Below are 25,416 nucleotides of genomic sequence, written 5' to 3'. Positions count from 1 at the left end.
TTGCTCTTCTTTGCTGTCCTTCTTTCCTCACTCATGTCCTCTGAAGAGCATCTCAACCATAAATCAAATGCACCTGAATCTTTGTGTCAGCCTCTGTTTCTCAGAAACCAATCTAAGACCACAGGAGATAGCATAAATTTCATAGAGAGGTAACCTTTCATCTGAGCCATGTTATGTGGGTGGGCATCTAATGCTCAATGGGTAGAAAAAGATACAAGCATTTCATGTAGATAGAATGAGAAAAAGAAAGCACCAAGTGTCTTCATGTGGCTAGAGTATGAGAAACTTGAAGAGCTATGGATATATATAATCCTTATGCATAAAAAGACTTAAGATTAATTAGAAGGCTAATGCAGTAGCTTCATTTAGAGCTGATAAGTAAGTGCCTGGACTTCAAATAACAACCCACTAACAACACTTCACTAATTGATACTGAGTCTTGGGAAATTATGTAGATTGGGTAAAGATAGACTAAATGTGGCTAAATATGTTTTCATATAACACAGAAAGAAACTATAGGGTCAGATTTCAATTTTAAAACATTCTAACCCACAGAAAAACCACATTATTCATCACGGGAACTTAACCAAATGACTAGTCAAAAAGAGAAAGCATAAAATGAAAATAAGGAAGGAAAAGTATCTGCCAACTCAGCAAGACTTGACAGGTGTTCAAGAATTTAGGCTAATTAATTGACCACATGGTTGATGAATTAAGACAGTTTCCTTGTTTGGAACAAAGTATACTTACTTTGTCAGAGGTGATGATAAGGAGAAACAAGGAAGATGTAATTGAAGTTGAGATAAAATGTTAATGAAAAGCACTAGGAAAAGGAAAAAAATTAAAGAGCAATAAGCAAATAGGAAGTGCAGCAATTTAGATAACCATCCCACAGTGAAATAATATATGGGCCTAAGATCTGGATGTCTTAACGGGCTGGCAAAAATTGTATGACCTTCAAGTCCTTTAAAGAGAACTATTTGAAAATTATGATAAAAGATAGAAGTTAATGGACTAAAGATATATTTACCATCCACCATACCCTAAGCAAATAGTCTCTGAAACAAGCTCTACCTTCCAAAGCTAAAAATATTCATATTTTCCAAGGAAAGCTTATTACCTTGATAACACAAATACCCCCTATTAGGCTTACTGAAATACTCATAATGGGCAGAGAGGAACATCTAGCCTAGAAAGAATGGGACAAAGTAAATTCATTTCCTTTGAATGGCCTAGCACTTCTTCAGCCCCTTACAACTCAGCCAAAATAGTAACAATTCTAGCATTTTAGTTTTCCAAAGGTAAGATAGTGTAAGGAAAAATGCACCATCTTAAAACCTGGGAGCTCACTCTGTTTCCATCACTAATCAGCTCTGCAAAAGTCATAACCTTTCTAGATCTCTGTTCTCTTACCTGTAAAATGAAAGGACTTCACAAGAGGTTAAATCCAACTCTAAAATGCTACTGCTCTACTTTGAAGTCTGCAGCAAACATTATTAGACACTAAAATGACAAAGTAGAATGGTTCAGTTTAAATTGAATAGCAATCAGTTCTATTGATGGCTGTGTCAACTAGTTTGACTTATAAGTATTTCACCTAAAATAGTTTCTATCGCTACTGGATAGCACTTCTTCTGGATCTGACTCGGCATTAGTCTTACTGATTATGGATCATTGAATTTTTTTCCTGCAATTATTAAATAACCAGTTAAGCCCAGTTATGTGATCTAGTGGAAAGAGCATGGCATTGTTGAGCAGAAGCCCTGAAATCCAGTTTTTGCCTTATTGCTATTGGATTGCATGGACATCGGGAAACTTGTTTAACTCTGAGTGGAGAGCAACTGTAACTTATTTGTCTTCTTCATAGTATTATCAGGGTCAAATGACATATAAGATAGAGCCATTTGAAAATACTGCATGTTGGTAAACTTAAATCTTGGGCCACAAACAGATTTTCCAATATATAACTTTATTTCTACAACTGAATTTAATTTCTATTTTGAGCTTTCATTCTTCTGGATGTGAAAAAATTAACCTCAGTCAATTCAGGTCCTTTCTCATTTCTGCTGCATTTGTGCCCTTGGTCCCACAGGGACTGCATAGTGCCAAAGCAACGGAATAGCCTTTATTGTCACTTGTCCTTGCTGACATTTGCCATGACTGCCTCTTGCTTGACCCCAACTGTCTCTGGTTGTCAATCCCTCCATGTCACCACTTCATCTGCCCCTTCATAGTTGCAAAGCCACTCCAAGTCTGGCAAGACTTACGAAGAGGAAAGAAAAAAGGAACCAGAGAGATAAAAAACAAAACAAAAAGAACAAAACAAAACAAAACAAAACCCTAGCATAAAAATGTATTATGGAAGCCAAGGGAGGAGAAAACACCAAGGAAAATGGTGGTCAGAGGCTTTAAGCAACTCAGATATGTCTAAGAGTAAAGGGGGAAAAATGACGCTACAGATAACTTTTGCAAGAACAGTTTCTGTTGAGAGGTAGATACACAATGCTAATTGCAGAGGTAGAGAAGGAATTCTAGAGGTGAATGTGACAACTTTTAAATCTTTTTCTAAGAACATATGATTGCAATTATCTTCACTTTGAAATAGTGTGAGAGTTACATTCAAAAGTTTTAATTTAGAGTGTAATAATTCAAGTAAATGAAAGGAGATAACTCTTCCTATGGGTCAGCAAGACCTGACCACAAGAGTGATTAAAATTCAGTATTATCAAATGTTGTGTCCTTAAGTAAGATAAAATATTTAAGCCCATAATAATTAGGCCAACACTTCTCTGAACTAGTCTTGGGAGTAAATAGCCAATGAAAATGAAATCCTCTCTTCTATTGTAACAACCTGAGACAATTAGTGACCAGTAAGTAATGAAATAGGCACTATTGCTGATGGATGAGGGAGAAGAGAAGATAAGTGGAATTGCTCTGGCTGCCATAACTGTCTACTTTGCATGATTCCATAAACCCAACCTTATTGTTTTTAATTTAAGGAGTATTATGAATAATCATCAACTACATAGGAGTGATCAGTATCAGAGCATTCAAAGTCAGTCACATCCATCTTGCAGAATGCCCAGACTATGAAAATATTGCTTGCTAAATAATTCTTCTACAGGACTGTGAAATGGAGGGGGATATGAGCAAGTGTCACCATGACTTTTTTTTCCTTCCATCTTGACCCACAAATCCCAATAAATTCCCTTTTTTTAAGTTTCAAATATTTATACTAGAACACTGTATTTTAATTATACCTCAATGAAAAAAAATAAAGTTTCAAACATTTAATGCTAAGAGTATCCAATTCAGTTGAATGATGTAGTAGGAAAAACTTTTGTAAGTTCATTTTTCTCCCTTTAATTCTCCTGCCTAACTCAGATAAGCCAACCAGAATAGGAGGGAGAAACGACATGCTTTAGTAATTTATGTCAAATTGGCTCAGTTGTAGACTCACGGTATGTAACTCAAATATGCTTACATACTACTTAGACCCACTGAATTATTTTCAGATGGGTACAATGAAGCTCAGGAGTATTGTGTGTCTTACTCAAGATATCACAATAAAAAGAGTAGAGCCAGGAATAAAACCCAAATTTTCTGACATTAAGGCCAATAGTCGACAAATATTTACTAAGTGCTTAGTCTATGCTAGACAATGTCCTAGCCCCTGATAATTAAGAGCTAAAAAATATCACCTGGGGTATGGAAAACAAACTGATAATTGGCACAACCACTTATTATAGCAAAAAAAATATGTAATAGTTCAGAAGACTCAATATGGTTGATGTTGGTTCCCCGTTGGCTTATAAATTCACCATAATCCCAATCAAAACCTTAGCAGGATTTTTGGTAGATATTAGCAAGTGGATTCTAAAATGTTTATGGAAAGGTAAAACATATAATAGTCACAACATTTTTTTTAAAAAGCATAAGGTTGAGAGATTCACACTACCTGATTTCAAGTCCAAATATAAAGCCGTGCCATTTTCAAAAGCTTACATAGACAACAGAACAAAATAAACGGTCTATAGTCCCTCAAAACTATGACCAATTGATTTTGACCAATGCCAGGCAATTCCATGAAGAAAGAATACCCTTTCAACATATGATGCCAAAGAAATTCAATATTTACACATGTAGAAGAAACTATGATCCATACTTTGTACTATATATAAAAAGTGACTCAAAATGGGTCAAAGACAAACATATAAAACCCAAAGCTCTAAAACTTCTAGAAGAAAACAGGATAAGATCTTTGTGACTGTGAATTAAGCTAATCATTCATAGAGAAGACAGCAAAAATACAATCAATAAGTGAAAACATTGATAAACCAGACTTCATCAAAATCAAAAACTTTTGCTCTGTAGAAGATATTAAGAGAGTGAAAAGACACTCTGGAAAATGGTTTGGCAGTTTCTTTTGAAACTAAACATAGTACCCGGCAATCCTCTTCCTGGACATTCCCAGGTAAATAAAACTTATGTTCCTACAAAAACCTATACATTATACTTCATAGCAGTTTTATTGATAGTAGCTAAAAGCTGAAAACAACCCAAATGAGCCTCAGTGAGTGAGAGGATAAACAAACTGCACTACATCCATTCCACAGAATATCACTCAGTAATAAACATGAATGGACTAATGATACATGCAACCATTTTGGTGAAGCTCAAAGTAATTATGCTGAGTGAAAAAAGCCAATTTCAAAAAGTTAAATACTATATGATTTAATCTATATTATCTATTGATAGGCATAACTTTGGTAGAACTCAAGAGAATTATGTTGTGTGAAGAAAAAAAAAGCCTATCTCTTTCTCACCAGGCTCTCAGGCAGGAAAAGTGAAGAATTTTGTCTATAGAATCTGAGCAGCCCAGAGACAAGACCAAGGATATTGATATGATGGACTTCCCAATAAAATTCCAACCTGATCACCCCCTATTGCAGTTCACAGTCAACGCCCTCTACAAAATTCTGAGCTTCTAAATCAGCTTTTTTAAATCTCTGACTCTGAAATAAAAGCTGGCAAACAAGGATTACCAGCCATTTGAAGAAAAGGTTCTAATCCAAAAGATAAGGATTAAAACAAATAAATAGGAAACAAATTGGAGGAAAACAAGACTGTTGGTGAAGAAACTTCTCATACACACACACACTAATACACTCAGAGAAATAATGGAATACATTGCTCTCATGGAATAAGAAAGGATGCTATAAAGAAGGACAACTCCATAAATAAGAAAGAAGGCATAGAGACATAAAATATGAAACAGAAATAAAGAAGTCAAAAGAAGTGTTGGAAGATAAGGTTGGGGTATATAATGTGTGTGAGAGAGAAAGAAACATGAAAAAATAGAAAAGAGAAAAAATTAAAGGATCCATCCAAAAGGTCCAGAAAAAAACTTTAGAGAGAATGGAGAGCAGGAAACCATCAATGAAATAATTCAAGAAGGAGATAAACATATCTTTACTACAGCAGTTCCATAAGGTACTCTCAAAGGAAAAAGCTCCTATGGCTCGAATTTGTGAGAAATAAACATATCACAAATAAACACAAAATATCTTTTGAGTTATAGAGATTGACAAAACCTCCTTTTATTTCTTGAATGTGCACTGCTATTGTTACCAACGTTGGGTAAAAAGGACAGAGAGATTCACTTTTTTCTTCTCATCAATCTCTTACTTCCCTTTAGTTTTTCTTTGAGTGTTAAACTACAATTTAATTTAAAGGAACTAAACAAGTTGTAGCAGTGAAATCTAACAGTTGATAGTGGCATTTTATTTTATAGTAAAGATCTATATTTAAGGAAGAAAAAGCAAGCACTACCTGGCTTCCATCTTAAGAATATACATCAGGCTGCTTATAGCTCTATTCCCTTTGGAGGTGATGTGCTGCTGTCCATTCCAAAAGAGGTGCCTTTTTTGGTTTTGATAGTCAGAACTTTTACATGATTCTGAGGGCACCTGTTGGCAGTTCTCTGCTATTCTGATGTGACTACGTGGGGAGAGCATGTAGGTGCCATTTCAGCACGTCTCCTCCCCACTCCCTCACTTCCAGTTCAGATGGCCTCAACAAAGGAGACAGGATTATTTTCTTGATGCTGTGATGTGAGTTGGCATAAGAGACTAGAGTCGCAGTAAGGCAGATCTTGAAATGCCTTCATTTTATCACTACAATAACTTTTAAATCTGATTTTTTGGAACACATTGTTCATATGCAGCCAAGAGTCTATTCTGTCTTATGCCCTGAATTACTTTTCTTCAACAAACACCAGTAGAAAATACATGCACAGTTCCTTATTGTTTGAAGAGGTAATGTTGTACAAAGAGCAAAACCCAAGAAAAACAGCTAAATTGATGGTGGCTTTCTGTTTAATGTGACAGATTAATGTCACTCTCGCTCTTCAAAATCCTTTGTCTTAAATTTTTCTTTGCTTTTTCATCATTCTACTTCCTACCTCTCAGTCCTTCTCCAGAATACCACTTCTTGTGCACTGTTTCTTTTAGATAATATACAGATGTAATAAATATTTATTCATCAAAATATATTGATTTTCTCTTATAGGTCACACACTGTGCTAGGAATTCAAATTGTAAGTGTTAATCAAAAAAGTAATCTTCGTGAGGTTTAGAATGTAATGTGGATTAAAATTTGATATTCCTCAGGGTGCTTGGGTGGCTCAGTCATGCATCAGACTCTTGATCTCATGAGGCTCACATCATATATCAGGGTTGTGAGATCAAGCCTCATCTCAGGCCCTGTGCTGCGTATGGAGCCTGCTTAAGATTCATTCTCTCCTTCTGCCCCTCCCACCCTGCTCCCATGCATGCTTTCATTCTCTCAAAAAAAAAAAAAAAAAAAAAAAGACAAAAATTTGATATTCCTGCAATATTGCTAAATCTTCCTCCATTTGTCCCTCCATCACTTTCCTCTGTATATATACATATTCATTGCCCATCATTGTCTCCTGTTACGTGTACACAGGACATAGACCAATATCATTTTAATTGATAGATTCAGGAATCAGTAATGCAGAAGCTGTCAAAATGCTAAAAATAGATGTGAAAACTCCCCAGTCATGGTCAATAACAACGAAAAAAGTAAAAGATTTAGGATCCTGAAACCAATCCGTTTATTTTAAGCACCCCAGTTGGCTATCAGATTAGGTATGCCTAGAATTAGGAAAAGGTATGCCAAACACCTGTTCAAACTTAGTGCCTGTGTTCTCCCAGGCCCTACCAGTTACAGAATTACAGAAAGTCACACTTATAGGTACACAATAGCTTCTAATTCTTCCCTTGTCTATTATTGAAAATCTTCCAGATTCTCTTAAAAGCCTCCCCCAAGAATTCCTGCATGTCCCCTAGAGATGCCCCACTGGTAGTGAAAAAGTAAGGCTTCTCAGCCACCACTTCCTCTTCTGCTCTGGCTCTAGCTCTGGCTCCGTGCGGCACTATCAGCAAGCCTCCAATCTCTGTGAAGCCTAGTGAATGTGCAATTTCACTGATGCTGCCTCTGATGACATTTTTTATCAATGTCGCCTGAAGTCATGCTGTGCTCATGTTGTGCTTTGCTGGAGCTGCCAAATTTCCAATATGGCTGTTGCCCTCCCCTGCTGATTGCCCAGTGTCCTCAATGGGGCGGCTACATTCTATATTCTCTGCTGTAGTGCCTGAAGCAGCCTCACCTTTGTTACTCACCACTAAATATACCTAGTTAGTAGTTCAGAATGCCACAACACAATGAGACAAATAAGAAATAAAGTACTGGTTTCTTTGTATGGGAATATCCAAAATGCTGCACCATTGGGAAGCATAATTAGGAAGGCAAAGCAGAGCCTCCTGCCTCCCATTCTAAACCTAGATCTTAGGGCCTGCAAGCTTAGGCATACACACAAACCTGACTCCATATCACTTACACAAACAGCCCTACCTTATACACCTAGTTACACACAGAACAGAGAGCTTGAAAAATGAGAAGGGAAGCCAACCACAAATATTGCTTCATGGAAGCCTTGCCCCAAAGACATAGCATGAAATCAACTGAGAATATATGTGTATGGGATATCAAGAAATTCACTTTAAGTAATTTGACTTGCCTGTCTTCCTCCTACCTTATGTGTTCTGACTCGGAGGATTCTTCACTCTGCACAGGCTGCTGAGACATAGCTTCTGGTGTGCTTCCACGAGAATTGAGGAGGTAGCAGGAAGCTGCCTCGATGTGTACCACCAGGTATCCTTATCTCATGTGTATCTTTTCCACTGCTTGCTGAGACCACTATAAAGCAAAGTCATTGTAACTGTGGACTAATTAAGGAAATCATCCCTGCTAATCCTAAATCAAGACCCACCTTTTATGTCTGGTCTAGTTCATAACACCTTCTTCAGAATATGGGCTGTGGGCTCTTCCCATGGGCTGTGGGCTCTTCCCAGGCTAAGTGCGTGGAGACAAAAAGGCCAGGAAGTAAAAGCTTGGAAAAGTTATATGACATGTAAGCATCCTGCTCCCCAGTAGATAAGTCCCAGTGAGCAAATTCCGCACATAGGATTAGCTCCTCCACCTCCCCTAACTCTGCCCTCCCTAAGGGGATGTGAGGAGCAAAAGTTCATTCAACCCTGAAGCCCATTATATACTGAGAAGGAGCTTGAGGAAAGAGGTACAAATGTTTCCTCCTACAAATTTAAGAAAAGTGAATATAACTTAGAATTTTGGAGAAACTTAACTTTTAGTTTCATTGGTAATCCTCTCCTTCCCCTCTATTTGCATCCCTCTCTTTTTTCTCCTCCTTCTGTACTAAAAGTCAAGCCAGGGCAGCCCCGGTGGTGTAGCGGTTTAGCACTGCCTGCAGCCCAGGTCGTGATCCTGGAGACCCTGGATCGAGTCCCACGTCAGGCTCTCTGCATGGAGCCTGCTTCCCTCTGCCTGTGTCTCTGCCTCTCTCTCTCTCTCTCTCTCTCTCTCTGTCTCTGTCTCTCTGTGTGTGTGTCTCTATGAATAAATAAATAAATAATCTTAAAAAAATTAAAATCAAGCCAATTCATCTAGGTAATAACTAAGGATGATCTGCTTATGGAGTTTTAAATCACCCTGATGGGACGCCTGGGTTGAATGATGGGACGCAGTGGTTGAATGTCTTCCTCTGGCTCGGGACATAGTCCTGGAGTCCTGGGATCGAGTCCCACATCGGGTTCCCCTCGAGGAGCCTGCTTCTCCCTCTGCCTATGTCTCTGCCTCTCTCTGTGTGTCTCTTATGAATAAATAAATAAAATCTTTAAAAATAATAAATAAATAAAATCACCCTGAACTCATCTCCTCCTCAGAACACACCAAATTGCCTCTATTTATAGAGCAATTTCTCCTGAAGAACTGAGGGCTGGCTGAACTGCTTCTGTACAACAAAAGATAGAACAGCAAAAGAGAACAGCAAGAGAACTGGAGACATGGTAACGAAGACGCCCCCAACAATGCCGTTAACTGTAGTGAGAAAGGATAGTATTGAGAACTGGGAACAGATTCCTCTGTCCTTGGGCACAGAAATAAAGCCAAGGTTAAAAGAGCAACTAGGATATAAAAGATCCAGCCCTAGAACTTCACCAAATGGAAAGCTCTACAGGCAGAGGCTGACAGGCAGGTCTACATTTCCCCTCCTCCTTGAAAGCACAGACTAGTACACAGCCTGGGTGCCCTAACAGGCCTGCCACCTCAGTGAGCCCAGGCCCCTAACCCACACCAGCCCCGGCCATCCCACCAAGGCAGCCACGGGGTAGTACACACTAGTTAGTGGTCACTATAGTTCCAGCCTTTGTGCCAAGATGACAGAGGCATAAAGTAGCCTGGAACACTCCAGGCCCACACTACTTCAGCTTCAGTCAGCATGCTAGGGCACCCTCAGTGTCGAGCATCCTAGGATTTCTTGGCTGATATCTGCTTCAGATCCAGCCACCCTGCCAGGGTGCCCCTGTGCAGAGGACCCTAGAACACCTACACTGGTCTTGTCTCCATTCTCCTGGCCAGGATACTCCCTGCTAAGCACACTGGGACACTCTGGCTTACGCCCAATCCAGCTTCAGCCCAGGACCACACTGGTCTGTAGCCACTTTAGCTTCAGCTAGCCTGTCAATGCCCTCTGTGCATAGAGCCCTAGGTCTTCCTGGCTTGCACACACTTTAGTTTCAGCTGTTCTGCCGGGTTACTCTCTGCACAGAGAGCCCAGGGATCTCCTGGACCACACCAGCCACAGCTCCAGCTGTCCTGCCAGGGCATCCTCTGGCAGTACTTTGGGACACTGTGGCTTGTACCCACTTTAGCCTTAGCTGTCCTGCGAGGGTGCCCATGGTGTAGAGAGCTCTATGACCCCCAGCCCATACCACCCACAACTCTAGCCAGCCAGTGAATGTCACCAACCCCCACAGTCAATCATCTGCACAGAAGTTGACCACACACAAGATCATTCTTTCAAGTTTAGGAGAAGTAGTTGTTTACCTAAACCATAGAAACACAGAAAGTCAAGCAAAATGAGGAGGCAGGGCAATATGCTTCAAAGAAAGAACAAGACAAAACCTCAGAAAAAGAACTAAATGAAACAGAGATGAGAAATGTGCCTGATAAAGAATTTGGAGTAATGATAACATTGTATTTTCACTATACTGGAAATAAAATAAAGTGAAGTGAAATTTAAAAATAAAATTAAGTTTAAAAAAGAATTTTAAGTAATGATTATAAAGATACTCACAGGGCTGGAGAGGAGAGTGGAAGAACTCAGTGAGACCTTCAATAAAGAAATGGATAATATAAAAAAAGAACCAATCAGAATTGAAGAATACAATAACTGAAATAAAAAATACACTAGAGGGAATGAACAGTACATTAGTGGATGCAGAAGAATATATCAGAGATCTGGAAAACAGGGTAATGGAAAACAAAATGAGAAGAATTTTATTTTATTTTTATTTTTTTTAAGATTTATTTATTTATTCATTCAGAGAGAGAGCGAAGAGAGAGGCAGAGACACAGGCAGAGGGAGAAGCAGGCTCCATGCAGGAAGCCCGATGTGGGACTCGATCCCGGGTGTTCAGGATCACACCCCCGGCTGCAGGCGGAGCTAAACCGCTGCGCCACTGGGGCTGCCCAAATGAGAAGAATTTTAAAAATGAGGATAGGTTAAGGGATATCTTGGACAACATCAGGTGAACATTCACATTAAAGGGGCCCCAGAAAAAGAAGAGAGAAAAGGGTGCAAAAAGCTTATTTAAAGAAATAATTAAAAAATAAAGAAATTTAAAAAAAAATAAAGAAATAATAGCTGAAAACTTCTCTAAACTGAGGACGGCAAAAGACATCCAAGTCCAGTAAACACAGAGAGTTCCAAACAAGATGAACCCAATGAGGTCCACACCAAAACACATAATAATTAAAATGTCAAAAAAATTAAAATGTCAAAGGTTAAAGATAAAGAGAGAACTTTTAAAGCAGCAAGAAACAAAAAGTCTCATTCAAGGGAAACCCTATAAGGCTCTCAGCTGATTTTTCAGCAGAAACTTTGCAGGCCAGTAGAAAATGGTATGATATATTCAAAGTGCTGAAAGGAAAACACCCACAACCAAGAAAACTCTATCTGGCAAAGTTATCATTCAGAACTGAAGGAGAGATAAAACATTTCCCAGACAAAAGTTAAGGGGTTTGTCACCACTAAACCAGCCTTACATGTTAAAGGGACTTCTTTAAGTTGAAAAGAAATGGCCATAATAAGACATAAGAAAAATTATAAATAAGAAAATGCAAAATACGATAGCATATACATACAATGTGGAGGAGGGAGTAAAGAAAAGTTTGTGTCTGTTTTTTTTCAGAATGTAATTGAACTTAAATGACCACCAACTTTATATAGACTGCCATGTACTTGGGATGTTATATATGAACATCATGGTAACCACAAACCCAAAAACTTTAATAGATACACAAAAAATAAAGAGAAAGAAAGCCAAATGTAACACTACAGAAATTCATCAATCACAAAGAGTAAAATCATCTTCTGCCTACAAATGCTTGGGGGCTGTTATTGTACCAACATACACACTATATATTTTCAGGAAGATTCTTTCCCAAAAGGTCTCCTAACATTCATACAAATAGACTCCTGGTAAGCCTCCCCTCCAGTCTTCCATGCAGCCTCAACACACCTTAATACAGGGTATTCACAACCTTGGCTCTGCTACAAAATCATGATTCATCATAAACTAGCTCTTGCAGACATTTGTGGTTACCTATATGTACTTTTGTGTCCAGTTTACCAAAATATTTACTGTTTTAGGAATATGTATGACCTCTAAAACTGCCAAAAAGTTCTTTGCCACAAAACAATAACCAAGGCTTTTGGGCCAAAGATTTCATGGAAATATAAACCTGTTCCAGTATGTGTAACCCCTTGTTCTCTTTCACTAGGAAATTAAATATGGTTATTTTCAGAGTTTATATAACTCTCAGCTAGGGAAATACCCTTGTGGGTCTAGGCCTAAATTCAGGACTGCTACTATAAAAGATATTTTAGTTGTTTTTACTTTTATGATGCAATTAGTAAAACTTAGTGAAGATTTAGATATGTTGCTTTCAGACTGAATTATTTGCATATTGTCTTCAATGATTCTTCATTGTTGTACTTTTATATTCTCAAATTAGAAGGTCCTAATTGCACTTACCAAAGTGAGATCAAAAACAGCAAGCATTTTGATTAGCATTTTGTGCAAAGGCATAGAAAAATCCCTAGAATTAAAGGCCTTTTCCTAATTTGCTCAAGATAAGGTAAATTGAGTTTCAGAATACAGTGGGAAAATGAAGTTATAAAGAAACATCATATAGAAGGAAACACCTGTATTTCACTTTGCAGAGAAAAACTGCCATTGGGTTTTGTTTTTGTTTTTGTTTTGTTTTGTTTTGTTTTTGTTTTTGTTTTTGTTTGTTTTGTTTTGTTTGCCATTGGGTTTAAATATAAATGTGAGAAAATTAGTTACATTAAGTGATCTTGGATCAGATGGTCTTTTTGGTATATTGCATCATTAGCCTCAATTCTTCATATCCACTTCTGTGTTTCAGTACCTTTTGCTGTCTTGCTCTGCAGTTACTCACACTAAAAAATATAACTTGCTTTGGCCAAGAGAATAATGAGATAATAGTGAAATCAGACCAGTCCCAGCCTAGGCCTTAAAGTGTCTTGAGTGATTTGGCTTGCATTCTTGTGTTTCTGGCATTTTTGCGAGAAGTTCATGCTTGGGCTTACCCGCTAGCCCCCAGAGGGTGAACATGTGATGCAGAGCCACCCAGCCAGGGTGCTCCAATCAGCCAGCCTTGATCAATTGACACCCCCACATCCAGCCAACCCACAGGCACATGAACAAAGCTGTCCAGCCAATCCCAGTCTAGAACAATTGACTCCTAGCTGACCTTTGGGTACACGAAGAAAAATAATGTTCGCTATTGTAGGCGACTGGTATTTTGTGGTTATTTAACAACTGTAGACCAATACAGTCAAATAAATGAAATACATAAGCTGTAAAAAATATTAACTAAAATTCTATTTAGAAATTTGTTCCTTTGGGATACTTGGGTGGCTCAGTGGTTGAGCATTTCCCTTCAGCTTCAGGCCGTGATCCCAGGGATCCAGGATTGAGTCCTACTTTGGGCTCCCTGCGAGGAGCCTACTTCTCCCTCTGCCTGTGTCTCTACTCTCTCTCTCTGCATCTCTCATGAGTAAATAAATAAAACCTTTAAAAAAAAGAAAGAAAGAAATTTGTTCCTTTGGAAAAGCTAAGGTCTAACTTCCCTTGAAATCAAAGTTGCCAGGTAGAAGCAAAATTTGGACTTTCAAATCAAGGTATGATGCAGCAATCAGATGCATTTTTTACTATATATTTTAAAGTTAAGGGAGATGTGAAGATACACATACACACACACACACACACACACACACACAATCTCAGTGACTAGCCAGAGATAAAGAGAGATAGAAATCAACATGACAACCCATTGATCCAATGGTAGAACTCTAAGCAATTACACCTCACCAATTTAGCAGATTTTTAATTTATCAATGGTCAAGTACCATTCGACAAATTTTCAAAGGAAGACTTTGTCTCACCTCACCAACCACTCCACAGCACTCCAATTTAGGAAGAGACCAGCCATCTCTACATTTGTAAATCTAAGTGAACTTTCTCAGTGGAAAAGATATAATGATAGCAACTAAATAAGTACCATTGTAGTGTGGTCACTACCTAAACAAAGATTCAGGATGAGAAACATAAGTCAACATCCATATTCTACCCTTTCAAACTATTTCTATAAGCCAGTCATCAGCATTAAATCAGTAAGCATTTCATAGGCTCTTAAAATCTCATGAGAGAAAAAAAAAATCTCATGAGAGGACAGAGCTTCATTACTGCCAAGTTCTATTTCTTCTTTTATTCACATCTAGGTTGAAATGAAATTCCACAGGTCTCCGGTTAACAAATAACATAACATGTTGATTTAAATTAAATCAAATGGACAGCCCGTGTAGCTCAGCGGTTTAGCACTACCTTCAGCCCAGGGTGTGATCCTGGAGGCCCAGGATCGAGTTCCACGTCAGGCTCCCTGCATGGAGCCTGCTTCTCCCTCTGCCTGTGTCTCTGTCTGTCTCTCTCTCTCTCTCTTTCTCTCTCTCTCTCTCTGTGTCTCTCATGAATAAATAAATGAAATCTTTAATAAAATAAAAATAAATAAACTAAATCAAATTATTGGTCTTTTAGCTTCTAACAAGGTATCTTCAATCAATTATTGAGGGTCAAAATGGTGGTATTTTGCCAGGTAGAAGCAAATTTTAAATTAATTGCTTTATTTTAAATTAATTATTGTAGATTCAGCTCTGCAGCTTATTAAAAAATTAAGTCTTTATGAATGTAAAATACATTGAGAAGAATAAAAGACAAGAGATCTATGTTTGCATAGAATTTTATATTTAAATTCATTAAAAGTAATCAGAAATGTTCTAAATTCTGTATGATGTGAACATTTACTGAATCTTTCTTTAAGAATTAGAATTGTAACAGTCACATTCATTGGACATGATACAAAGATATGTGTAAAATCTAATATAAACCTGTGAAAGCCCCTTTTGCCCTTAAAAATCTGTTTTTTAATCATTCATTCAAAAATACTTATTGAGCACTGTGTAAGTCAGGGCATCAGCAGGAAACAGATGGCATACTCAAATTAGGATGTTTTCAGTAAGGGACATATTACAAAAGTATGGGCAGGATGAAGGAAAACCACAAGGAGCAGTGTGGTAATGCTGGACTCAAAACATCCTAAGTACACAGGTACAAAAGGAAGGTAGTATTACCAGAAGTCATAAGGAGAGAGTCCAGTAATAGAGGTCTAATAGAGGTCTATCTTAAGAGAAGCAGTGACTTCACGGAACACAGCTAATTTGAGGCCACCCCATAGGGTGGGAGCCAGCAGCCACTACAGTAAATATTCTCTTCCTCCCTCTGACTGCTCTCTTGCTGGGGAACTGGGAATCCAGCAGTAAACAAAAAGGACAAAAATGGCTGCTACCATGGATGTGACATGTTAGCCAAGGGAGACACGGGAAACCAACCTAAGTTCTATTTAGAAAAATAAAGCTGGGTAGAGTCACAGAGAAAGCTAGTAGTAGAGTAGAAGAACTGAAATTTAAACAGGATGGTCAAGGGAATGCCTGAGTGGCTCTGCAGATGAGTGTTTGACTTTGGCTCAGGGTGTGATCACAGAGTCCCAGGATCGAGTCCCACATCGGGGTCCCTGAGAGGAGCCTGCTTCTCCCTCTGCCTATGTCTCTGCCTCTTCCTGTGTGTCTCTCATGAATAAATAAATAAAATCTAAATAAATAAATAAATAAATAAATAAATAAATAAATAAATAAATAAAATCTTTTTATAAATAAATAAATAAACAGGATGGTCAAGGAAGCAAACAAGTGGTATTGGATCAAAGGTACAAAAGGGGTGAAGGAGCTAAACATATAAATATCTAGGGAAAGACATTCTAAGCAGAGAGAGAAGAAAGTGGCATAAAGGCTTGTTAGGCATACACTGCAATAATCCAGGCAAGAGACAATGGTGATTCAGAGAAGGATGGTAATAGTAGAAGTGGTGAGAAGTGAAATTCATTTTCTTATTTTTCTTTTTTTTTTTGAAGATTTATTTATTTATTATTAGAGAGAGAGAAAGAGAGAGTGGGGGAAGGGAAGAAGGAGATGGAGAGTCACAAGCAGACTCAGCACCAAGCATGGAGTCCCACACAGGGCTTGATCCCACAACCCCAAAATCATGACCCAAGCAGAAACCAAGAGTCAGATGCTCAACTGACTGTGCCACCCAGATGCCCCCCCTACACTTGGGATTTCCTCATCAAAGTATCTGTTCCAAATAATCTGTTTAATCATCCAGGTCAGATAACCTACCTGAAAGCCAGATTCATTCTTTTGATTTATCTTTCCTCATTTATATAGCTTTATTGGATCTAGCCTAATGTCTTGTGCACAAAAAACACATAATAGATGATTGCTGAATTTAATATAGCTGGAAAGATTATTATAAGATAACATTATTTATCTACTTTATCTACCCTGGATTACCCTTCTCTGATCTTCAGCAACTTGGTAAACAAAATAACACTTGCAAACAAATACATTATACATTAGCTTTTTAGGCTTTTTACACTTGTTACTTCATTATATCATCATGGATTTCTTTTCCTGGCATTATTTTCTGCTCATAAATAAGTGTATTTTAATTATAGGAAGCTAAAAGATATTAGAGAAGCATATTTCAATATGTTTGCATTCAGTATGCTTTACTGTTTATATTACAAATTTGAGATTATTATGGAAGAGCATTACATTCTTTTCATTTAACATAATGATATCCCATCTCGTAAATAGTTTTTGAACATGATATGAGATCATTAGTGATTTTTTTTCTGGGAAAGTTATTTTTTTCCCCAGAGCATGGTATTTGATAAATAACTTACAGATGCAAAACCTAAAGAACAGAAAAATTATAGTTGTCCGAGGTTATATAGTTAGTTAATATTTAAGATTACTCTCTCTCTCTCTCCTTCTAACCTAACTTTTTCCTTTGGAATATGAAGGTATCCCCCAAAATGTTGTTGATCAATAATTGTGACAAATACCAAATAAAAATAAATTTGCCATAAAAGATTCCCAAAGAAATTACAAAGAAGACATATAAGTAAAAAGTAAGTGTATAAATATAGATCGATTGATGAATGGATGATGGTTGGATGGATGGATGGATGGATGGATGGATGGATGGATAGATGAATTCAATAAATAAATGGATCAATGGATAGATAGATGGAGGATAGATGGATGGGTAAATGGATGGGTGGATAGAGAGATGGATGGATTCAATGAATCTGAGTTGGACTGCTTTTTCCATTAGAGCAAATGGTCAAAGTCTGTTATCAGAGAACATTATCTGGAAAAAGATTGAAAGTTTAACATTTCCTTTATGCTTCAAAGTTAAAATAGGGAGCCTGATACAATCTTACCAGAAAATGAAAACCTGTGAATCACTCCTGACAAGAATGGATCCTTTTCCAAATTCAACATTGTCCCAGCCGCATTCCACCAGCATATCTCATGCTATTGCAGAATCACTGTGAACAATGCAAAAAGTCACTGTGGAGCTTTGTGCAGTGCAAGTCAATACCCATAATGACAAGCATGCCATTAGCATCTAACACATCCAATCTCCTACATAAACGGTAAATAATAATATGTGTTCCTTCTAATCCTAACTAGGTTACTCTAGGTTATCTTAATTCTGGAGAAAGTACGTAGGTACAAATGAAATCAATTACAATATCTGAAACACAGAAAACCATGCATTGGAATAAACTCCTTGATACAGCTAAAGAAAGAGGTATTGAGGAAAGAAACCAGAGAGCACATCCTTGGTCCACCTGGAGGAAGGAACCACAGTTCTCTAAATTACTCTCAGTATCATACACATGACCTGCTACACTAGTTTCTGGTGCCAGTAGGCACTCGCATTTAAACTCTCTCATCATTTCACTCCTAAATATTTAAGTGTAAAAGGTTCATTTATGGAAGAAGTGATAAAGCTCCTTTTAAAATTACAACATAGTTAGTTAATATTTAACTGTAATATTTAACCATATTAACTATAATATTTAACTTTAAATTGACTATGTCATCTTAAGAAAAACTATTAATTTTTTAATATCATTGAATATCTAATCACTACTCGGATTCCTTTCTGTCTTCCTCCTCTCATATTCACTCTGTGTGTTCAAACCAGGATCTAAGAACGTCATTATTCCAATGGGTCAACAGTAGGTCACTATGTCCCTTCAGTCTCTCTCAATCTCATGTTCTCACTTTCCCTGTGATTTGTTTATTATAGAAGAGGTTGTTCATCTGGCAGAGTTCCTCCCTATCCACATTTTACTGGTCCTCACCCCTGTTGCCATATAACATGTTCTTATACCTCTATCTTTCCTGTAAATTTATATTAATTTCTAAGCTTCCCAGGATGCCTGGGTGGCTCAGCGGTTGAGCATCTGCCTTTGACTCAGGGTATGATCCCCGCCCTGGGATGGAGTCCCACATTGGGCTCCCCGCAGGGAGCCTGCTTCTCCCTCTGCCTGTGTCTCTGCCTCTCTCTGTGCCTCTCATGAATAAATAAATAAAATCTTAAAAAACAAATTTAAGCTTCCCATATATCTAGAGGCCTGATCAGATTCAAACTTGATTCTTTAAAAAAAAAAAAATCTTCTCTTTTTAATAATATCTGAGGGAAGTATCTGGGCTTCATAGGCCACATTATCAGAGAACAATTTTTACTTATTTTTAATGTCTGTTCCACCTCTAAATTTTTCAAGAGACCATGGAAAGGACAGATATACTCTGGCTGCCACCCCCTCATCTCCTGCTATGAGGAAGGACTATCTGGCCTAAACTCTGAGACATCTCTAATAATTTCAGGTTAATAGCTGGCCACATCTATGCCAATCTTAATCTCTCAAAGTCTTTGCCCTGAAATTAGGTTTCCATTTCAGATTTTCTTTTCCCATTGTGTATTTTATTCCACCGAAGATTTTCAGTAAAGATCCTTTCAATCCATTCTATAAGTTATCATAAAAGGAATGATCAATAGCCTTGAAACTTTGGCTCATAGAGGCTCCATGATTTTAGAACTTGTGACCTCCTTCTGCCTTTAAGCTGTTACAACAAAGAAGACCTACTGTCCTTATAATCACATATCTGAGAAGAAACACTACATTCTTCTCAAAACAAAGAACATTTTCTGGCAAATGATGTGCTGTCCTCATCTATAGCATAAAATAGTGGGCAACACTATTTGATAAGTCCCACCTCCAAGATACAGGATCTAATATAAGTATAGTTTTCTGGAACCACAGAATTTCATAAAAGAGGTCACAGTAAATCTAGAAAAACTAAAGGTTACCTGATATAATCCTTCCAGGAAAATTATGAGTTTGCCTCACCATCCACATTCTAAAGGTTGGAAAACAGGCTCAGTGCTTGCCAAGGGTCATAAAAATCTCTTTTCATGACAACATATGGTATTTAATCAATATTTAAATTAACAATGGTTGTCCAAAGTCAAACAGTGACATAAAAAAAACATATTTCAAAAATCTGCACTGGTCTGGTTAAAAGCAGTATGCATTCTAAAACGGGTGTAGCAGTCTTCTAGAAGCAAGGAAAGAAAAAAAAAGAAAGAAAAACTGTTTTCTTCTCTGGGCCCAGGAGATTGGCAGAGCACCCTGGGGGGTAATCTTCTGCTACTGTTGGAGATGCAAAGTGCTGCAATGGCAGAGGCAAGACTAGGCTTGGCATTGTTCTGTATTTTTGGCTCCAAAGCCATAATCTTTTTCCTTGCTAAGCTGTTTATCTATCCTTACCCCCTTCTCTCATTTGGTATCATTAGTGTTTTTATGCAAACATTTTTCTTTTTTCTATTCAGCACTGTTTTTCTTTACTATCAGAATTTACGTGGTATTTAGGTTTTAGTTAAACACTCAGGTTTTCTGTATCAAACTGAAAACAAATTTCATTTGCTTATTTCAATAACCTTTCCCGCTAGGTACTTAGTGCTGAAGAGTCTGTTTATTCCACCATCTAGTCCCCAGGTGTCTTCTGACTTGTTCAAACCTAAACAATAGGGAGAAGCCTGAGTCAGAATCTGTCATTTCATGCCATGTTCAGATGATTGTAACCACTGCCAACTTGTTTTTAGCAGATTCTCCAATAAAAGGACCCAGTCCATAGAGGCAAGATAGGATTTTGTTGTATCCATCTTTCCAAAACCATATTTTTCCAGTCAATTTATTCCATCCATCCATCCATCTATTCATTCATTCACACATTCATCCATTCACTTATCCATCCACTCGTCCATGTATCTATTCACTTAACTACTCATTCATTCATTCATTCATTCAAGAAAAAAATCTATTAAGTCCCCACTCTATGTCAGGCACCACTGCTGAAGCACTCCCTCTATTCTCCACCCTATCCTGTCCCTTCCTATCTTCTTTATTTTTTCTTGTTCCACTAAAATTTCTGGATCTACCTCAAAAGTTTTATATTTTTTTATTATCACCTCCATTGTGTGTAATAATAATCTTTCTTTTTTTAAAGATTTTATTTATTTATTTATTTATTTATTTATTTATTTATTCATGAGAGACAGAGACATAGCAGAGAGAGAAGCATGGAGGGAGCCCGATGTGGGAGTCGATTCCGGGATTCTGGGATCATGCTCTGAGCCAAAGGCAGACACTCAACCACTGAGCCACCCAGGTGTCACATAATAATAGAGTTTCATACATATTTGTTGATTAATGAGAAAAGTTTAGAGAACAAGAAATGGAAAATCATAGTGAGTAAACAAGATAGAAGAAAGATTAGGAGGGATTTAGAATACAAGGTGGCCAGATAATTACCTAATCTGATAAGATTTCTAGGAATATAAATTATATACTACTGCTCCAAGTGGTATATAATTTAGGCTCTATAGAACATTAAAGTTAGAAGGAGGAAATCAATTTATTTATAAGATGAGATGAGCAACTCTCCCAAGGTCAAGTTGTTGTTTGTGATTTTATTTCCTAATAAATGTATATTCCAAATCAGGAAAGTCAACAGCTTATAATAACGCCTTTGACATAGGCCAAGTGATTTAGTTTTGCTAAAACAGTCCACCTGGCTCGGTCTTGCTTTGCTCGGACAAACTAGGTCGGATATACCGGTTTGTTAATGAAATAGACCTGAGTTCAAGCTCAAATTCTAACATATTCTACCTGTGTGGCCTTGGACAACTTATTAACCTCTCTGAACCTTTGTTTCATCATTTATATAATAATAATAATAATACTTATCTTTATGGAGCTCTGAAAATTAAATGATATACATGATAAAATTTTTAGCCCTGCCCCTAGAATACAGTAGATGTTTAATTATGGTAGCTCTTAGTACCATCACATGGATTTGATAATTCTTATAAGCAAACTTAGTCAATTCTTGGTTTGTTTTCATACATGCCTACTTCTGCTTCTGCTCTTTAAATATGAGTGGTCATCACCAATATTAAAATATGTACTAGCTTCAGTTTTCAAGGAAGAATAGTAATTTACCTAATATTTTCCATATTTAAAAGAAATTCCAAACTGCCTACTATACTGACAATGAGTGTTTAAACTAACATGAACTACTTCTGAGAAAGTCTCTGGGCTTCATTTATTAAATCAATCATTTCCTCCTATAGGCTTTACTTCATGATGGGCAATAACCCTGAACAAATCAATCCTTTATGTCCTAACTTAATAACACTTTTAATGTACAGGTTTTGGTCAGAATATAAAAAAAAATGTGAATCAAATAAGATTATGGGGGAAATAAGCCAATCATTAGGAGGATTTTTTTAAAGTAATCCATATGCCAGCTATGGTCACCCTGTCTCTTAAAATGAAGATTAGCTTAAACCCCGTGTCATAGCACTAGGAAATCTAATACTGCCTTTAAGATTTCTGCAAATGGACTGGAAGCCTGGGTACTGTGGTTACCTGGTCTCTAATTATCACCTTCTGCTGTAGACAAATTATTCAATTTATTAATAATTTCCCTGTGATCCTCATGTTGTTACCTTCTTCCAACACTGCATTGAACCAAACTTTAAACTTGGCCTCTTCTCTTAATTTCTATAAAGACAAACACCTCAAAAAGAGCAATTGTGTGCAGAGCTGACTTCACTGCAGGTTTACAGAAAAGGCAGGAAAGGACATATTTTTTTTAACATTTTATTTATATATTTAAGAGAGAGAGATAGTGAAAGAGATAGCAAGAGAGAGCTTAAGCAGGGAGGAGAGGGAGAAGCAGGCTCCTCACGGAGCAAGGAGCCTAATTCAGGGGTCTATCCCAGGACCTGAGATCATGACCCCAGCCAAAGGCAGACTGCTTACCAACTGAGCCACCCAGGCACCCCAGAAAGGACGTATTTAAGCATCACAGTAATGAAAAAAAAAAAAGTTAAAATTATGAGACAAATTTCCCTAAAGTTCTTTTGTTGACTCTGCCACTAGACTGTTTATCCACTCCTGTGTTCCAGTTTATGTCCTAGATTCCAGACTGTAGCCCATTTCTTTTTTTTTTTTTTTAAGATTTATTTATTTGACAGAGAGAGAGAATGCGAGCCCACGCGCAAGGGGAAGGAAGAGGGGCAGAGAAAGAATGAGCATCCCAAGCAGACTCCCCACTGAGCGGGGAGCCTGTCTCAGGACAGGCTGAGACCTGAAATCAAGAGGTCTCAGCCTCTTCAGGACCTGAGCTGAAATCAAGAGTCAACTCTCAACCAACTGAGCCACCCAGGTACCCCCCAGCCAATTTCTTAATACCATCATCTCTCCTAATTCTCATTTCCTAAACCCTGTTGAAATGTCCCTGAAATCTACCAGTTCTTCTTACTATTTATTTTTCTATTCAATTCTCTCTGGCTATTACTTCTAAATTTACTGCCAAATCTACATTATGTTGAATGAGCCCCAAACCGATCATGTGTTAAATATATCGAATGGCCAATCTATTTTCTTGGCAACACAAAAGGCCAGCAGAAATCTAAAGTTTCCTTTACCAGGATCTTCCCTCCTAAAAATATCTAATTTTTAGATATTTAGAGATTTCTTCTTGTTATGTAAATATTTAAGAAAGTAACTGGAAAGTGAGCCAAATAAACAAAATTAAGTGAGCAACCTCTGTTTTGTATGTTATAATAGGAGTAGGATTCTTCAAAGGTTAGAAGTGTGACCATGAAGAATATTCAGTGGGACCCTTCATCAAGATTGATGTGGAGAAATTTTTATCCCTTTACTCAATCTGATATATCATTTGACATATATTGTGGACATTTTATTGGTCTTAGATACAGAAATTTGCTTTCGATTTCCATTTATCCAGTACATCTACCTATGATCTTGAATAAACAAGAACATCTTAGAACCTTTGTAAAAATAGAAATCTGTTCCAGCTACATTACATGGTTGGTGAGAATCAGATGACATAATAAATACATAATTATTTAACATAATAAATCATAAATACATAAGAGCTACAAGGAGACATAATTGAAGCCTTTAACATTTTAAAATATGGATACTGATGAAAAGGTACACAAACTTCTTGAAAGGCACAGGATGATCTACTCTTAAAATCTGAAGTAGATATATGGCAATCAAGTTCTAGTTTCTGCAGTGATGTTTTAGTTCATTTTCATGAATAATTACAGTAAGTACATTCTTAGTACAGAGTATAGAATCCAGAATTTGAAGGAAGGTAAATATCAAAGTAAAGAGATCACCAGGAGAATCAAGTTTACAGTAACCAAAGAAAATGATGATAAACAAGACACCAATTATTATGTTTACAATAATGTATATTACTTTCATTCAGCCTAGAATACCATTCTTTTTGGAGAGCTTCTTATAGAGCTCCATGCAAAGGCAAATTATAGAAAGAAGAGTATATGGTGAACATGGGACTAATGTAGGAAAATCAATTATATAATTCCTGCTTTGGTTGTTACTAGACAAATGATAGTCCCAAATACCCATTTTTCACAATAGGAACATACATACATTTGGTATCAAGTACTCATGTTAGTTACCAAGATATGGGATTTCTTTTACCAGAATAGTTGGTATGGATAGAGCCCCTCTGTCTCTGATCTTCCTTTTCTACATTAAACAAAGTGAACAGCCACTTCTTTTTGTTATCTTCTTTTCCTATATATACAAATACCTTCAGTTAAAGCTAGTGCCTAAAGGCCATGTGATCTTATTAAACTGTCTTCACATATTTCTGAAGGGACCAACTGTGCTACAATCCAAAGTTATCATTTCACTCTCCAGGGTCTATATATTATTCCTCTTATTTTTAAGTCATTTGAGAGGCACCTTACTGTTATGAGTCCCCTTCCCCTTCACACAGCCAAATGAATATGTTCAAAGAAGGCAATGTCAGCCTCCCTATTACACCACCATCCACCTCCTCTCCAGGGTAGAAATTCACCTACACTCGTCTTTTGAAAAACCTGAGGGACCTCCCTCAAGGCACTGAGCAGCAGTCTAAGAATAGCCTTCTAAAAAAAATCAGAAAGTCCCTGAGTAATAGCAAGGTATAAATCATAAAGACCTCTAGAAGTTGGTCTCTGGAGGTTAAAAATAAAGTTTTAAGAAGTAGTGATAAAGAAACTAAGGTTAGGTTTTTGAATTCTCCTAGTGCTCTCCTTACTTTGCTCAAGATATTTCAAAATGGCAAAACTTTTAATGAACACTATAAAAATAGGAACCTATCAACCAATGTATATTTCTGAGTACCAACTATATGCCAGTTCTTGTAGCTATAAGCAAGATTAAGTTAAGGTCATGGTCCTAGCTCTCCAGGAATTTACATCTAAGGTAGAAAGAAGAAATAAACCAACAATTGGAATAGAGGATGAAAAGCACTTTTGAAAAGCAAATAGTTAACCCCTTGGGAGAGGCTCTACCCTCAACAGCAGCAGGGGCAAAAAAAATGTAATCAGAGCAGTGGGCTCTATTATTTTCCCATCCTTGGGCTTTCTCCCATCTAACATGGCAGCAGTTGGAACAAGAGGCAATGCAAATTCATAAACATTCAATTTAGTTACCCTGGCTATAACAACTTTGGGAGAAAAGACAACAGATTTGCAATATTCCTAAAATTTCCCAGTCCACAAGCTCCATTTAACCATTTACTTAAGACCCAAGAAGATTTCTCCTTGACACATCCTTTGTGCACCTCACAGAATC

At 37.3% G+C, this 25,416-nt stretch overlaps 1 long non-coding RNA gene across 1 annotated transcript in view; it reads right to left on the bottom strand.

Annotated features, from left to right (window-relative positions):
- The window catches only part of LOC111091902, a 30,441-nt gene extending 10,194 nt beyond the window's left edge, over positions 1-20,247 (bottom strand). Inside the window, exons 1-4 of the long non-coding RNA XR_005376714.1 lie at positions 20,182-20,247; positions 17,593-17,700; positions 8,357-8,439; positions 8,120-8,283 (exon numbers count right to left, since the gene is read on the bottom strand). This is a non-coding gene — a long non-coding RNA (uncharacterized LOC111091902). The remainder of the gene's footprint in view (positions 1-8,119; positions 8,284-8,356; positions 8,440-17,592; positions 17,701-20,181) is intronic.
- Positions 20,248-25,416: the final 5,169 nt, after the last annotated feature.

This window comes from Canis lupus, chromosome 23 (genome assembly GCF_011100685.1).
Source record: "Canis lupus familiaris isolate Mischka breed German Shepherd chromosome 23, alternate assembly UU_Cfam_GSD_1.0, whole genome shotgun sequence".
Taxonomy (NCBI): Eukaryota; Metazoa; Chordata; class Mammalia; order Carnivora; family Canidae; genus Canis; species Canis lupus.
The sequence above is the reverse complement of the archived record's forward strand: the minus strand, read 5'-3'. Positions and strand labels throughout refer to the sequence as shown.